This window comes from Triticum aestivum, chromosome 6D (genome assembly GCF_018294505.1).
Source record: "Triticum aestivum cultivar Chinese Spring chromosome 6D, IWGSC CS RefSeq v2.1, whole genome shotgun sequence".
NCBI classification, from domain to species: domain Eukaryota; kingdom Viridiplantae; phylum Streptophyta; class Magnoliopsida; order Poales; family Poaceae; genus Triticum; species Triticum aestivum.
The window spans coordinates 184,437,800-184,456,227 of NC_057811.1; positions in this window are offsets into that span (position 1 = coordinate 184,437,800).

The window sequence follows — 18,428 nt, forward strand, 5'->3', positions numbered from 1 at the left end:
CTGGCAAGTGCGGCGGCGGCGGCGGGTTGAGGGGAAGAGAGAGAGGGGGGTATGTAAAGAGGGGGGGTATATAGCTTGGGGGAGGGGGCAAGCTCCGGGGCGGCTCGGTCTCGTGGCCATGGCGGACTCCGGCGGCGCGGCGGCTCCCGTGCGGAGGAAGGAGAGGGCGTGGGCGGGCCGGCGCTCGGCTGGGCTTCGGCCCGGTCGGGCGTCGCGCAGTTTTTTTTTAAATAAGTTCCGCGGAAAATAATTCGTAGAAAAATAAATAAAAATCAGAAAAATATAAAATAAATTTTCCCCGTCTAGTTAGAAAATCTAGAATAGGGTGAACATTTTTAAATCAAAATAAATATTTTGATAACATGCAATATTTTTAATGCAATAAAAATTGCAAATAAAATCCGAATAAATTCCAATAAAAGATTTTAACATTTTTCCTCCAGTATTTCAATTGTTTTGGAGAAGTCATATTTTCTCCTCTCGTTTATTTTCAAAATGAAATATTTTTCCGGAGAGAAAATAATTAAAACCAAAAATCCTCGTCTTATTATTTGATGAAAATCAAATATGAAAACTCGAGAAAATCCCCAACTCTCTCCGAGGGTCCTTGAGTTGCTTAGGATTTATCGAGGATTTGCCAAAATGCAATAAAACATGATATGCAATGATGATCTATGTATAACATACCAAATTGAAAATTTGGGATGTTACATTTTCTCACTCATAGCGATGCTTAAAGTCTGTCCGAATCATGTTAGCAATTGCCGCATTTTATGAAATATGGCAAATGGATGTCAAAACTGCATTCCTTAATGGATTTATTAAAGAAGAGTTGTATATGATGCAACCAGAAGGTTTTCTCAATCCTAAAGGTGCTAACAAAGTGTGCAAGCTCCAGCAATCCATATATGGACTGGTGCAAGCATCTCGGAGTTGGAATATACGCTTTGATGAGTTGATCAAAGCATATAGTTTTATACAGACTTACGGTGAAGCCTGTATTTACAGCCTTTCTGATAAGTATATGTGAATGACATATTGTTGATCGGAAATGATGTAGAATTTTCTAGAAAGCATATAGGAGTGTTTGAAAGGAGTTTTTCAAAGAAAGACCTCGGTGAAGCTACTTAAATATTGGGCATCAAGATCTATAGGGATAGATCGAGACGCTTAATAAGACTTTCACAAAGCACATACCTTGATAAAGTTTTGAAGAAGTCAAAATGGATCAGTCAAAGAAAGGGTTCTTGCCTGTATTACAAGATGTGAAGTTGAGTTAGACTCAATACCCGACCATGGCAGAATATATAGAGAGAATGAAAGTCATTCCCTATGCCTCAGTCATAGGTTCTATAAAGTATGCCATGCTAAGTACCAGACTTATTGTGTGCCTTGCCATGGTTTTGGCAAGGAGGTACAAGAGTGATCCAGGAGTGAATCACTGGACAACGGTCAAAATTACCCTTAAAGTAATAAGGAAATATTTCTCGGTTATGGAGGTGATAAAGAGTTCATCGTAAAGAGTTACGTCGATGCAAGCTTTTACACCGATCCAGATGACTCTGGGTCTCAATCTGGATACGTATTTGAAAGTGGGAGCAATTAGCTAGAGTAGTTCCATGCAGAGCATTGTAGAGATAGAAATTTGCAAAATACATACGGATCTAAATGTGACAGACCCGTTGACTAAACTTCTCTCACAAGCAAAACATGATCATTCCTTAGTACTCTTTGGGTGTTAATCACATAGTGATGTGAACTAGATTATTGACTCTAGTAAACCCTTTGGGTGTTGGTCAAATGGCGATGTGAACTATGGGTGTTAATCACATAAAGATGTGAACTATTGGTGTTAAATCACATGGCGATGTGAACTAGATTATTGACTCTAGTGCAAGTGGGAGACTGAAGGAAATATGCCCTAGAGGCAATAATAAAGTTGTTATTTATATTTCCTTATATCATGATAAATGTTTATTATTCATGCTAGAATTGTATTAACCGGAAACTTGATACATGTGTGGATGCATAGACAAAACACAGTGTCCCTAGTAAGCATCTACTAGACTAGCTCATTAATCAAAGATGGTTAAGTTTCCTAGCCATAGACATGTCATTTTATGAATGGGATCACATCATTAGGAGAATGATGTGATGGAAAAGACCCATCCATTAGCTTAGCATAATGATCGTTAAGTTTTATTGCTATTGCTTTCTTAATGTCAAATACATATTCCTTCGACTATGAGATTATGCAACTCCCGGATACCGGAGGAATATCTTGTGTGCTATCAAACATCGCAACGTAACTGGGTGATTATAAAGATGCTCTACAGGTATCTCCAAAGGTGTTTGTTGGGTTGGCATAGATCGAGATTAGGATTTGTCCCTCCGAGTATTGGAGAGGTATCTCTGGGCCCTCTCGGTAATGCACATCATGATAAGCCTTGCAAGCAATGTGACTAATGAGTTAGTTGCGATATGATGCATTACGAAATGATTAAAGAGACTTACCGGTAACGAGATTGAACTAGGTATGAAGATACCGACGATCGAATCTCGGGCAAGTAACATACCGATGACAAAGGGAATAACATATGTTGTCATTACGGTACGACCGATAAAGATCTTCGTAGAATATGTGGGAACCAATATGAGCATCCAGATTCCGCTATTGGTTATTGACCGGAGAGGTGTCTCGGTCATGTCTACATAGTTCTCGAACCCGTAGGGTCCGCACGCTTAACGTTCGATTACGATTTGTATTATATGAGTTATGTGATTTGGTGACCGAATGTTGTTCGGAGTCCCGGATGAGATCACGGACATGACGTGGAGTCTCAAAATGATCGAGAGGTAAAGATTCATATATAGGATGATAGTATTTGGACACCACAAGTGTTCTGGTGGTACCGGGTACGTATCGGGTCACCGGAAGGGGTTCCGGGCAAACCCCGGCAAGCTATATGGGCCTTATGGGCCAAGAGGGGAAACACACCAGCCACAAAGGGGCTGGTGTGCCCCCCCCATATGGGTTGGCCAAATTGGAGAAGGAAAGGGGAAGGAGGAAAGGAAAAAGGGAGTAGGATTCCCCCTTCCCCCTCTTCCCTTACTACTCCGAATAGGAATAGGAAGGGGGAGGCCAAATTGGGAGGTGCCCAAGTAGGATTCCTCCTACTTGGGGCGCCCCCTTGGCCGCCTCTCCTCTCCTCCAACCTATATATATATGAGGGGGGAACCGCTAGAACACACATCAAACATTGTTAGCCGTGTGCGGCGCCTCCCTCCACAGTTTACGCCTCTAGTCATATTCACGTAGTGCTTAGATGAAGCCTTGCACGGATCATTTCACAATCACCGTCACCACGGCATCGTGCTGACGTAACTCTCCCTCCACACTTTGCTGGATCAAGAGTTCGAGGGACGTCATCGAGCTGAACGTGTGCAGAACTTGGAGGTGTCATACATTCGGTGCTTGATTGGTCGGAACGATAAGAAATTCGACTACATCAACCGCGTTGTCAAAGGCTTCCGCTTTCGGTCTACGAGGGTATGTAGACACACTCTCCCTCTCTCGTTGCTATGCATCTCCTAGATAGATCTTGCGTGAGTGTAGGAAATTTGTTGAATTTGCATGCTACATTCCCCAACAAAAGATGGTCTCCCTCAAGGAACCCTGCAACCAAATAACAAAAAGTCTCTTGTGTCCCCAACACACCAAATACAATGGTAATTTGTATAGGTGCACTAGTTCGGTGAAGAGATGGTGATACAAGTGTAATATGGATAGTAGATATTTATTTTTGTAATAGTAACAATAAAAAATAGCAAGGTAGCAAGTAACAAAAGTGAGCACAAACGGTATTGCAATGCTTGAAAAGGAGGCATAGGGTCCGTACTTTCGCTAGTGCAATCTCTCAACAATGTTAACATAGTTGGATCATATGATTATCCCTCAAAGTGCAATAAAGAATCACTCCCGAGTTCCTATTAGCGGAGATCAAAAGAAAGAAATTGTTTGTAGGGTACGAAACCACCTCAAAGCTAATCTTTCTGATCAATCTATCCTAGAGTTCGTACTAAAATAACGCAAGCTATTCTTTCTGATTGATCTAATCAAGAGTTCGTACTAAAATAACACCATATGACACACATAAACCAACTCTAATGTCACCTAGATACTCCAATGTCACCACGAGTATCCGTGAGTTAATTCTATGATATGCATCAAACAACTTCATGGTCATAATATTCAATCCACTCAAGGAACTACAAGGAGACCCCAAAGTTTCTATTGGAGAAAAGATAATAAAAAGGTGCATCAACCCCTATGCATAGATTACCCCAATGTCACCTCGGGAATCCGCAAGTTGATTGCCATAACATACATCAAGTGAATCAATATGATACCCCATTGTCACCTCAAGTATTCATATTGCAAGACATACATCATGTGTTCTCAAATCTGAACATTCAATTCGACAAGACAAAACTTCAAAGGGTAAAGATTCAATTCATCTCAACAAGAGTATAGAGGGGAGAAACATCATATGATCTATCTATGTTAACAAAGCCCATGATATATCAACATCGTGACATCTCAAGATCACGAGAGAGAGAGAGAGAGAGAGAGAGAGATTAAACACTGGTGCGCGTAGGGGGTCCCGAACTGTGTGTCTGAGGATCGAAGGTAACACTGGTGCGCGTCGGTCCTAAACAAACGGTTTTTACCCCTTTCTGCGACAGCATCTGGAACCGTCGCCAAGTGAGTGTGGGCGATAGGGGGTTCCTTCCCACACGACCCAGAAACAGTCGGGGATATGCCCTCCTCGCACACACGTTCAGCAAAATGAGGTCGTGTGCGACCGGCGAGCGCTTAAATACGGAAATACGTATAGTAGAGCTAAAAAATACAATTATATGGCGAAATTGTTTCTGGTTGCAAGTACATCCCACACAGTCAGTCCCCGCTAAACATTTCCGTTTGTATGCACATCCCACACAGTGCCTTCAAGGAAAACGTTTCCGTTCACAAGTACATCACACACAATTTTTCCATTAAACCATTTGTGATAGCATTTCCATTGCACACGATATTAATAATTTTATCGTTTGCGTTATTGAATGCATCACACACGGTGCGTAGAAAGAAACTGTGTGGCAAAGGTTGTCCATCACACACACTTTTTATGTGATAAACATTTGCGCAAGGTGGCCTAACGCAAACAGTTTTCAAGAGAAAGTTGTGTGTGCAGTGGAGATTGATCGCACACGTAGTGGATCCTAGAAACGTTTCTGATCTCCACGTATATTGCAGACGTTTCGCTTTTGCAAACCGTGTGCAGTGTAATCCCTATTTAATCCATAATTAATCCAATTAATCCCTAATTTAGAAATCACATGTTATCAATTTGAAAGTAGGCAATCACTTATTTCATATCCAACCATGTTTATTACAAATATAGGTTCAACCACGAATCCATAATTCAATGTACAGGTACATATATACTGAAGAACTAAAAAAGCACCAAGTAAAGAATGATGAACCACAGTTGTACCAAAGACTATAAAGAGAGAGGCGAAAGACATTTTGGTTGCTGGAGAAGGTGAAGCGGAATGCCCATATTGTGCCCTCCTCCATGCGTAAGGCGCGCACGACTCTAGGCCAACCCCTTGTGATGGCTACCCGTTCATCCTTCACTATCTTCATTAGGACTTCTCGATGCTCATTGTAGTCTGGATGAAATACTTTAACCTTCATTGTGTGTCCACCAATCATGTACTTTGCGAGGTAATCTTGAGTGAACTGCTTCGGGAACCACTGGGAACAAAAAAGATTCAGACATTGTTGTCTAACAACTCATTATGGGCAGTAAAAAGAGAAGGCTGCAGAGTTTGTAGTTACCATCCTACAGCTCACTGTTGTGTTGGATAGAGCATAAACAAATAATTTGCTTGCCACCATTCATATCTTTTTGCTAATAATCCTTATCAGTTTCCTCACTTGATGCCTGTTCATCAATATCTCATTGCCCCATACGCAAAAAGGGTCGATGTGTGGATCCTTGCCAAGGGCATATGTACCTACAAGCAACAAGTCAATATTAGAAGCTAACTAGTGTCCAGGCCTGGATCTATATGCACTACATTATGGAACAACGGGGGGAGTACAAGCCGAGGGATGAAGTTAACCTCGGCGGAAAATGGTGGCCACTCCCGTTGTTGTCCTGCATAAGTAGTGGAAAGGCATGATAAGTACAACAATCTTAACATCAAACAAATATAGAAAAGGTAAACAACATCATCTCCAAATGATAGCTTGAATGTGTTGGTTTCAGCATGCTGTTAAAACAGATATAAAATGGAAGGCAATGTTACCGACAGCAGGCTTAACAGCCATCAAATATTGCAATTCAAACTGGTATTCTTGAAAATGAATAGAATGTAGGTAATGCTTAAACACCACACTGGATAAATGTGTAAAACTGAAATAAAGGGCATGTGTTAACTACACCAGGAATAACTGGAACCAAATATAGCCGTTCAAACTGGTATTGATGTAGTCGAGCGGCACAGTTCCGACTTGCACATAATGAACCACACATTGTGAATGACTGAAATAAACAAGGCATAAATGACCAGTATAACAACCAAATATAGCCATTGAAAACTGGACAGAGTCTCACTGTAACCAACCTAACAAGCAAATACAGATAAATAAGGCATATGCTTGAAAACTGGACAAATGCTCACTGCAACCAACCTAACAAGCAGATAAAGATAAACAAGGCATCTGCTCGATAACTGGAGAAATGCTAAAAAAGCAACCTAACAACCAAATACAGATAAACAAGGCATCTGCTTGATAACTGGAGAAATGCTATAAAAAAGCAACCTAACAACCAAATACAGATAAACAAGGCACCTGCTTGATAACTGGACAAATACTCACTGCAACCAAACTAAGAACCAAATACAGATAAACAAGGCATCTGCTCAACAACTGAAAAAATGCTCACTCCAACCAACCTAACAACCAAATACAGATAAACAAGGCATCTACTCACTATAAACAACTAAATATAGCCATTCGTGAAACTAAAGTGGACAATTCATACTTAAACATCACATAGACCTATTGAACAATACATTTTTGCATAACTGAAATAATTAAACACGTCACAGTTAAAGCACCGCACGGCAAATGCTACTACAACAAAGGGTACGGGTTGGCAAGCTAGAAAAGGTAATATTTGCTAATAGAATGTTGCCTCACATTTCATGGACGGGATCCTTCCAGTTGGAAGAGCACAGACCCATGGTGCACTCTCTGATGTCACAGATGGGTTGTTTCACCTTGGAAGAACCTTTGTGGGTGCCCTCCTTGTGGTCATGGTCGTGGTCGATGAGATCTGACTTGGCAATTGAGGATCCCAAGCCGCCGCCGTAGAACGTGTCCTTCAGAAGTGACAAAATGGGCTCGATGGCGTATAAAGCTCGCAAATCCTTGACTGCTTGGTGGAGGAGATCAGCGGTAGGGCCGTCGAAGAGATCGACGGCAGTTGAACCAGAGGGGTTGGGGATGGACCACTTAACCTGTGACATGGCCCGGGTGAAGCCGTCGGTGTGGACGAGCTTGATGTCGTAGCCAGCTTTCCCGAGATACAGTAATGCACTAGCCCGCTGACATGAAGCCTTCGGCATGGCAACGTAGTCAACGTCTTCGCCGGCTTCCGCGGCGACGTATTGCTCCGGGATGGACAGGTCGGGGCGAATGGCGACCACCTCGCCAACGTCCGCCAGAGAGGCCAAGATAAACCTCTTCTTGGCCGAACGCTCGTCGGGCTCCCAGGGATACATGGTCAAGCTTAGGCTGCGACATTCTGGAGCAGGGGATGTGGATCTGGCTGGGAGGGTCACCGCAGGCTTCATCAAAAAACTCAGGGGAGTGGGGCGACGGAATGGGAATCGCTGGATAACCTGAAATTTATTATCTAAGCTAGGAGGAACGGGCAGACCGGCAGGGATGGCGGCGGCGCCGGCGGCGGCTGCGAGCTAGGGTTCGAAGGGGGGAGGGGCGGGTGGGGGACTATGGAGGGGGGGGGGTGTTTGAGGATATGCCACGGCTACTGAAAATTTTGGTAATGGTGGGTGGAGATGGTGGTGGACGAGGGAGGGCGACGGTTCAAATGCCTCGGCTGCTAAAATTTTACTATAAGGTCGGTGCTGGAGGAGTGTGGGCGACGGTTGAAGTACGGCGGCTACAAAAATCTGGGTAAAGGAATTGATGCGGGGCGGGAGTGCCCAAGATCACGCACGGTCCAATAACAATATGCGTGTATGATAATAAGGAAAAGTGGCGTGTGTCGGATCTCGGGTTCTGGCAAAACCCTTAAGGTTCGAACTCTGGGGTGCGCGCGAAGATCTCTCCCTTACAAATCACGCCCTCACACGCTTCGCGATCTCTAAGCTAGCTCGATGAACTCGCAACACAAGGGACACAAGATTTATACTGGTTCGGGCCACCGTTGTGGTGTAATACCCTACTCCAGTGTGGTGGTGGTGGATTGCCTCTCGAGCTAAGGATGAACAGTACAAGGGGAAGAATAGCCTCCTGAGGAGAGGTGTTCTTGTGCTTGGTGAACTTGTGTGGATGAGGATCCGATCAAGATGATCCCTCTGCCTACTATGCTGGCTAGTCCTATTTATAGAGGCCCTGGTCCTCTTCCCAAATGTTGAGTGGGAAGGGATCCCACAACGGCCAATTTGAAAGGGGACAGCTAGTACAGCTTATCCTAACAAAAGTAGTCTTCACCTGCTAAAGGCTCTGGTGGTGACGCCGTCTTGGGCTCCACGGTGACCTCCATCCTGTCGTCCTGCTGGTCTTGGTCTCGTTGCACCGATAGGGAAACCTTTGCTTAACGCCTCGGTACTCCTCGCCTGCGCTTGCCTCCTTAGCACCAAAGAGGAAACAAGGACACTGTGCATGCTGGCGCCCGCCTGGCGCCCGCCTGGTCTCGATCGTCATGGCTCACATCACGAGAACCTCGCGAGGTTTGCCTTGCCTTGATCTCTCTGCCTCTCGCGAGACAGCCTGGTGAGGCCGCTCCCGAGGAGGTCTTGTGTCGTCCGCCTCACGAGGCTTAGCCCCTCGCGAGGGTCTTGAAAGCTTGTTGGTGAAGATGGGCCATACGGGCCCGCTCGCAGAGCCACGCCGTGGGCCGCAAGCAGGCAAGTCTGGGGACCCCCGTTCCCAGGACGCGGACAGTAGCCCCCGGGCCCAAGGCGCGCTCGGACTTGGCTTCGAGGCAAAGCCAAAGGGCAAGTGCGAAGCGCCACGGGCCCCAATAGCCTGACGTGGGCGTCTCCGCTTCCCCATGCTGCCTTGATACCCGCCTGGCTAGGCAGCCACCGCAGTCTACATGGTTTCCTCCCCCTTGTTGTGGCGCGCTCCCCCAATTCTTCCGCTTCCTTGAAACCCACCTCCTTCTTCCAATCCGATCTGAGCTAATCTCTCCCATCGCCATGGCGTCGGATCAGATGGAGAAAGGCAAGGAGCCCGTGTCCCCTGCCGAACTACATCTGGCCATTGAGCCCACCATTGGCAGGTCGCTGGTGCTTAACCAAGAAGCCATGGACAAGGTGCGCCCCATGCTCGCCTCCAGCTTCAATGAGTGGGGGGAAACGGTGGCCTGGCCTGCTTCTCGTGCTCGCATTGACCGGACAGCTACCGAGGTTCCATTCTTCATCGAAGCCCTTTGGGCTGGCCTGGTTCCTCCTTTCTCCGCCTTCTTCAACGCAGTACTTGCCCATTATCAGATCCACATGTTGCACCTTGATCCCCAATCTGTGACCCTTCTCGCCGTCTTCGCCTTTGTTTGCGAGGCCATGGTCGGCATTGCTCCTTCCGTAGCCCTTCTTCGCCACTTCTTCTTGTTGCACCTGACTGATCCCCGACAAACCTCGGGATGCCTGAGCTTCTAGGCCGTGGCGGCGACGGCCGGCGCGGGAATCGACTTTGAGCTTCCGCCATCCACAAGAGAATTTCGGATGCGGTGTGTATTTGTTGATGTCGGAGTGCGCAGCCCCCTGCTCTCTTCTCCGTCGGCGCCCGCCATTCCCAACTCCGGTTGGTGCCATCAGAGGCTCATCGATCCTTGCCTTGTCCCCGTCTGGCTCAGGTTGAAGATGCCGAAAGACTGCGGCGTGACTGCGCCTATGGTGGTGAAGGAGTTCGTCCGGCGCCGGGTCGCTCCGCTTCAGCGACACTCTCGACCGATGTGGGCCTTGCTCAACAGCAATGACCACATGAGACTTCAGGAGTCCGGGCTCCCCCTTGAGGCGCGGCGAACGATGCTCGAGGTCCTGACGGGCACTCTGTTGCCCGACGACTTGCCGGGGAAGAGTTGTCTTCTGTACCGCTGTTCGAACAAGGTGCAATTCGTGGAGCACATGCCCTCCTTTGATGAGTGGGGGCTACGTCCAGTCGGCCTGGTGGGGCCTCGTGAGAACCCTATCATTGTTGTCCCTCTCCTTGCCACCAGCCCCGATCCTGCCCCAAGAGTGGATGCTAGGGGGCAAGTATCATCGGAGGTCGGGGCGTTGGTGCAGACGTGTCGACGCAGCCTGAGGCTCCCGAGGCGTCATCCTCGGGAACCCGGGATCCCCACACTGGGCCATAGCTGAAGAGGCGACGCAGCTTGCTGTTCCCAAGGTCGAAGCCCCTGAGGCCTCGGCAGGCGGCTGCGAGGTGGAGCCCGTCAGCTTCCCCCAGCTTGGCGCCCCTGAGGCCTCCTTGGGCGTTTCTCTAGTTGCGCCCCGAGATGGTCCCCATGTTCACCGCTTCGGCCGGCTCCGCGTGGACTTCGAGGAGCTCCACAAGAGGAAGGAATCTCGGAGCTACAGCGGTGGCGCCTTCAGGCCGCTGAAGCGGAGGAAGTATACCGCCATTGACGAGTAAGTACCTTATCGTTGTGATTCTTTGAGTGTTGCTTCTCTTCCTGACGATGGCTCTTCAGGATCCCTTCCGCCAGGGCCGCGGAATCTCCTGAGAAACGACCTCCTCTCGCCTCGTCTCCTCCGCTGGACCTGAGCGCTGCGAGCCCGCATGCCGCCCCCAGCGTGGGACTGGCCGGGGAAGCCGGCTCACCAGCGGGGTGCCTTGAGCTCACGCCTTCGTCGCCTCCTCTTGTCGGGCTTGCTTGGAGCGCGGTCAGTGTCCCAATGGGCCCCTCCCCTGGTCTTGGACTATGGTTGGTTGGCTTCGATCCTGGGGTCCTCTTCAGGTGGCGGGTCTCCGTTTGTTTGGGCCTCTCGTGAGGCCTGGCCAGCAACCAGGTGGGTGCCGGCCCCGGCCCCCTGCTGAGAGGGGGTGAGCAGCTTCAGGCCTCCTCTACGGCCCCCGCGGTGGAGGACGGAGTCAGCAGCATGCTCAAGTCAGCGCAAGGAGGGAGTGTCGTCCGCCACGAGCTCTTTCGGGAGGCGTTGGGCGCGATGAACCGGCTTGGTGAAGAGCTCGCGAATGTGGATGCGTGCCTCATGGACGAGGATCTCCGGTTGGCGGAGGAGCGGCATAAGTTGAAGGTGGCTATCAACCTCGGGTGCCACCAGTGCGAGCTGGATAACACGAAGGCCGAGGCTTCCCTCGCAGACTCGCGAGAGGCCTGCTCCCGAGCTGAGGAAGAGCCCCGGGAAGCTGACCACCGTCGCGAGGCCGCGGAGAAGCGCGCGTGGGAGCTCCAAGCCCGGAGCGCCTCCTTGGAGCAGCAAGTGGAGGCGCGCAGAGCCGCCCTCGCGTCGTTGAGGGCGACGCCCGCCGAAGAGGAAGAGATCCGGAAGCGCGAGGAGGCGTTGGCGCTGGAAGCCGTGGAGCGTAGCCTTGAGCTCGAGCGACTGGAGACGAGGGAGCGTCAGGTTGCCCAAGCGGAGGACCCTGTTGGCGTGCGCGAGGCCAGGGTCCAGGAGGAGGTCGATCGCCGGGTGGCCGAGGCTCGCACGGATCTTGAGGGTAGGTATGACCTGAAGCTGAAGCGAGTTGAAGACGAGGCTGCGGGCAGGACTGCCACCCTCAAGTCTAAGCTGGCTGAGGCGGAGCGGCGAGAGGAGGCCACCGCAGCCGCCCTGGTCTCAGTGCAGGCCGAGCTAGCTTCCGCCCGCGCCGAGCTGCTCCCTCTTCAGCAGCGGGTTATCGACGCCGAGGCCATTGCATGGCAGAACAGGGAGGAAGTGCTTCAGCGGCGGACATCACTACAAAAAAATACACTTCCGTGATGATACGTGTTTGTCACAGTAGGTCACGTTTTCTGTCATGCATGTACATCCATGACAAATTTATGACAGAATCAAGATAGCCATACCTGTGCTGTCGTAGAAGTGTTCCATGACATTACCAAAATAATCATCACGGAAGTGTCCACTTCCATGGCGATAAATTGCGCGTCACAGAAGTGCTTTCGTCAAGGGTGACCGACACGTGGCATCCACCGTAATGGAACGCCGTTAAGCTATCGGGTCCGGTTTTGGATCTGATAACCCGTTAACAGCCCCGACCAATGGGGATTTTCCACGTGTAAAATCATCATTGGCTGGAGGGAACACGTGTTGGCTCGCCGTTGGGACAGATGTCATCCACTCATTGGACCCAAAGCGCCTATGATACGTCGACACATGGCACGGCCTAACAGAGGCCCATTCCTGTGAAAAGGCCGGCCCGTTTGACTTGGTCAAAACGTGGCGGGCCGGCCCACGGCAAGCCTATTAACGGCCTGTTCCCATATAGCCCATTTACAGCCTGCTAACCCAGGGCCCGTTTACGGCCTATCCGAATTAGGCCCAGTAGCGTCATTTGGGCCGTCCAATATAATTCCAGCCCGTTTTAACTTCCGGCCCATGTATGGTCCATGACGTCTTTCGGCCCATATGAGGCCCTTAGTAACCCTCGGCCCATTAACGGCCCGTGGTAAAACTGGCCCGTAATGAATAGTGTATCACTTTATACCCATTAACGGCCCATTATACCGTTGGGCCGTTTCCAGCCCATGTTATCTTTCGGCCTTCTCTGGGCCCATTTATTCTTGGGCTCATTTCGAGCATTCGTTTACTTTCGGCCCGTCACTGTCATTTTCTGCTTGTGGGCCAAATTCAGCCCGTGGTTACAGTCAGCCCATTTGTGGCCCGTTAATATGTTGGGCCGTTTTCATAGCATCATCAAATACGGCCGATTAACGACGGCCCGTTATGGTCGGCCCATGAACGGACGATTTCAACTCTAGCCCATTTACGGCCATAATGTGGTATGTTATTGGCCCATGTTTGGCCAACCGATGATATGGCCCGTAGAAGGTCCATTGATGATACGACCCGTAGAAGGCCCATTGTGTCTACGGCCCATATAAGGCCCATTGTTTCTACGCCCCGTAGAAGGCTCATTGTTTCTACGGCCCTTAGAAGGCCCATTGTTTCTACGGCCCGTAGGAGGCCCATGTTAACTACAGTAAATATGTAGCTCATGGTTAATGTGGCCTAGTTTTAAAAAATAGGCTATTGCGGCCACTAGCAAACCGCAGAAAAAGAACTGCAGTGACTACAAGAAAACAAATAAACAAGACAATAAGGAAATAAATAGGCAAGCAACTTACGCTAGGCTATCACGGCTATTACACATATTACATCCACTGGGCATCAAAGTTCGCCACCAGTGCAAATATAGGGAACAAAGCAGCATATAAACGCCGCAGCAAAACAAGTCCAGAACTGAAACCACTTCAGAAGAGCTCAAGAAACAATATCCTGGGTACCCATAATGCTGGCAAAATGCTTAGCAAGCTTATTAACTTTCTCTTGTTTGGCGCTTAAATCCTCCAGCACTTGCTGTTGCACCAGAAAGTATGCATCTGAATTCTGCAGGGACTTCCTCAGTCCTTCGGCTTCCTATCGCATAACATCTGACCGATGTCTTTCAACTTGAAGTTGAGACTCAAGAAGCCGAACTGATTCAGGCAGCGAGTTCGAAGAGCTGGTGCCAGCAGTAGTAGCCAGTAACTCGAACACTACATCAAGATAGGACTTTGGGGTTGTCTCGGTGTCTTCAATATAGTTTTTATCAGCTTTCTTGGAGACCAACAAGGATGTCTCACTATCTTGAACCTTATCTGCATTACTTCATGTACCATTGCATAACGGGGTACTCTTCTCCAATATTTTATCCGCATTCTAAAAGAGAAACAAACAAACACATCACAGGTTTACAATGTAGTATATGAAACTCATTTTGGTAAACCAGTTCAATAGTAAGGTGGACAGGATAACAGCATGAAACAAACATATATCTATGTAGTATGGTCACTGTATGGTCTATATCATTCTAGTTTATGTTGCCAAATCAAGATAGTTACAGTCAAATCATATCTATTTAAGACAAAGCAGCTTAGACAGAATATAAGTGTGGGAAACTACACAGCAATAACAACACTTGTAAGGTGCATGGCATGAGAATATAACTGTTTATTCAATTGAAACTGAAATCAACATAGAGCAAGTTACAACAGCAAACACGTTAAAGAAACAGGTTTAAAACATACCTGTTGCGCCATTGGAGTTTCAATTGCATCCTTCAAATTTGAAATTAGTTGGTATGAGTAAATACAGTGATGCAAGAGTAAAGTAGTATGAACCATAGCTACGGAACCTGACCTGAGAACAATTCTTCTTCTGCTTTAAGCATTGACTTGGGGTTCAGAGTGGTGGTCCTCGTGCTTTGGGCACTGCAGTTGCCTTACTAACTACTCATGTTTGGGTGCTCTGTCATGGAGATGGTGCTGTGTCAACGGGAACTGGGTTACTATCTGCTGGGATTGGGGTTAGAAGGGGTGTAGCTGGTTCTCTGTCCAACTGGGTAGGGGTACAATCTGCGTGAGTCTGGGTTATGTGTGGTGGGGCTGGTTCTTGGGCAAGTACAACCGTGGTTCTATTTCCATCGACAAGTAGCATGATCTTTTCTGAAGACTGTGTTTTTACTCCCACAGATACTGCCATCACCCCCTCCAATTGAAATGGCTGATAAACAAGAAAAGTAATTGAATGTACATACATTGTAAGATAGAAAGGTGCAATGGATAGTAGGGAAGAAAACAGGGCATGAAATAATTCACATTTATGTTGTCTAACCAAACAGAATAGCAAGACATAATTTCACATATATGATGGCTAATTAAACAGGATAGCATGACACAATTTCACATGTATGATGGCTAACTAAACAGGATAGAATGACATACTTCAAAATATGATGACTATGTAAACAGGATGACATGATATAACTATACGATGTGTCTATTAAAGTGGTTAGCATGCCATAAATCACAAACATGTGGTCGATGGAAACATGATGGCATGATATAATTCACGGATAGAATGACATAATTCAAAATATGATGACTATGTGAACAGGATGAGATGATATAACTATATTATATCTTCAGAAAATGGGTTGGCATGCCATAATTCAGATACATGTTGTCTATGTAAACATCATGGCATGATATAATTCAAATATGTGATTTATATACTAAGGAAGTGAGCAGAGGGCAATCGCATATATGATGTGTCAACTAAGGAGATGGCGTTCAATAGATGTAAAAACTAAGCATTGCAATACAACATATGCATGATATGAGTAATATAACCCTGCCAAGTTTGAGCATACACCTCAGGGGGATAATAGGACTGGTCATCTACCTCTGAATCCTCCTCTGGAGAGCTATCTGTAACCAACAAGATATCTGCTTCACCATGTAGCATTGTCTGCTCTGAAGACCTTGTTTTCACTCCAGATTTCTCCATCACTAATTCAAATGGCTGATGCACAGGAAGAGCAGTTGAATATACAAACATTGTCGACAAAAGCAATGAGAAATACAAAAAAAGGAAGACATGATATAATTCACATATATGACGCTTGGCTAAACAACATGGCATTGCATAATTCACATATATAATGCCTTGCAACAAGATAGCATTGCATAATTCACATATATAATGTCTTGCAACAAGATGGGATTGCATAATTCACATATATGGTAATTAGACACTAAACAGGTGGCATTCACACAAAGCATGTCTAAACTAAGCAAATGACATAGCAATGCAAGATACCATATGCACGATATGAGCATCATAACCCTGCCAAGTTAGAGCATGCACCTCAGGGGGGAAATAGGACTGGTCATCTGTCTCTGAATCCTCCTCTGAGGAGCTATCTGTAACCAGCAAGACATGCGCTTCATCAGATAGCATTGTCTGCTCTGAAGACCTTGTTTCCACTCTAGATTTTTCCATGACCGTGCCAAATGGCTGATGCACAGGAAGAGTAATTGAATGTACTAAAATTGTTGACAAATTTAACACGTAATAAAAAAATGATGTCATGATATAATTCACATATAAGATGACTGGCTAACCAGGGTGGCATTGCAAAATTCACATATATGATGCCTAGCTAAACAAGATGGCATTGCATGATTCACATATACGATAAAGAAACTAAACAGATGGCATTGACGCAAAGCATGTCTAAACTAAGCAGATGACATCTTTGATGTATACAGTAAGCAATGCAAGGCACCATATGCATGATATTACCAACATCAGCATGCCAAGTTAGAGCGAAGACCTCATGGGGTAAATAGGAGTGGTCTTCTGCTTCTGAATGCCCCTCAGAACAGTTATCTTCCTCTTGATTACAATCCGAAATGGGTGGAGGGGGGCTGCCTTTGCGCCCACCATGGAGCGACGTCTGCATGAAATTTTATTGCCACGCAAGGCTCGTCTCTTTTGCTCTACATGTTCAGTTCCATTGTGTACAATAACTGACATGCATAGGAATAAAACATAGTGAGATTATGTAAGGAGGGCATGCACAAATCTAGAGTGATGGTAGCAAACTGTGGATAGACCCAAAACAAATGATAGCAGGCAGATAATAGCTTTAGTTAAAAAATATAGATAATGGCTCCTTTAATGTTTGTTTGCACCCAACATGAAACTCATAGTAGACACCCGAGATTAGCCAGATACTAGACAGATAGTACTGATTGCTGCCCCAATATGTACCCCACAGCCATTTAAAAACTCAAGTTTCAGCATAAGTTTGGACCTGAGTCGGAGTCTAATAGGTGAACACAATGATAAAGTAGCATGTCATCATATTAAGCGATGCATAACGTAAGCAGACACGGAAGAGTGCGGACTCTCTTGCGGACCCGTGTAGTCCTCAAGGTCATCTGCTCACTTGATGATGGTAATGCAGTTGTCGTGGCTTCCGGCGGCGGGGTAGAAGATCTGAGGCGGCGAAAGACAGTCTGGAGAGTGGATCCCTGCTGTGGTGAACCCTTCCGTCGTTGGAGCAGCTGAGCTGGGGTGGAACACAGCACCGCAGGAGCAGGACAAACCACACAAGGTTTTCTTTGACACATATCTGTAACAGAAGTAATTGTGTAAGGGCTTGGTTGAATTTGAGGATTCTAACAATGCAGGGATAGGAAATAGACCGGAATAGGATAGGAATGCACGTGCAAAGCATAGAATTTAAAAACACAGGATTTCTGCCAATCTGGGTGTTTGGTTCACAAGAACTGGAAGATCACAGGATGCAAAGAAGCATGGTGAGATTAAGTCAAACCACAAGAAGTGTACAACCTCTTTGGCGAAGCCATGTCGATCTCAGCGTGATTGGGTTGGCCGGTGAGGATGCTCCGGCTGACTTGGCTGTCGGAGGAGGGGAAGAAGATCTTAGGTGTCTGGAGATGGAGCCCGAGGTATTGCTCCGCTGTGATGGAGGGTTTCGTCGTTGGAGCAGCTCCGGTGAGTTGTATGACGCCGAGGCTGAAGTAGGACAAGAGAGACAATGTTAACCTGAGTGGAATTCTAATAGCATCTCCAATAGATGGCGTAAAATACATAACCACAAAGTGCTAGATGTATACATCAGCCGCTCATCTCTGAACTTAACTATTGAAACTGAATTTAACTGTCATAACTGAACTTAACTGTCGAAACTGAATTTTGCTGTTGAAACTAAATTTTACTGTCGAAACTGAACGCACTAGAGGTGAGGCTACAAGTCAGTCGACTAACTTTTTCATCTTTGGTCACTCGATTTTGCAGCCATTGGATACGAAATCAAGGGCCTGCAGTTCATCTTCAACCTCCACCCCCCTGAGCTGCCAGCCACCATCGGCCAAACAGCCGCCCCCCGCCGCCCGCGGCCGGTGGTGTGCCGCCCCGCCTGCCCCAAAAACACTGCCCACCGCCGGTCCGTCGCCACCCCGGCCATCCCTGTAGGCCCCCCATGCCGAGCTTTTTCTCCGGCGATCCCCACACCACCGCCCCACCACCACCGATGACCGCCGCCCCACCCTGAACCCTAAGAT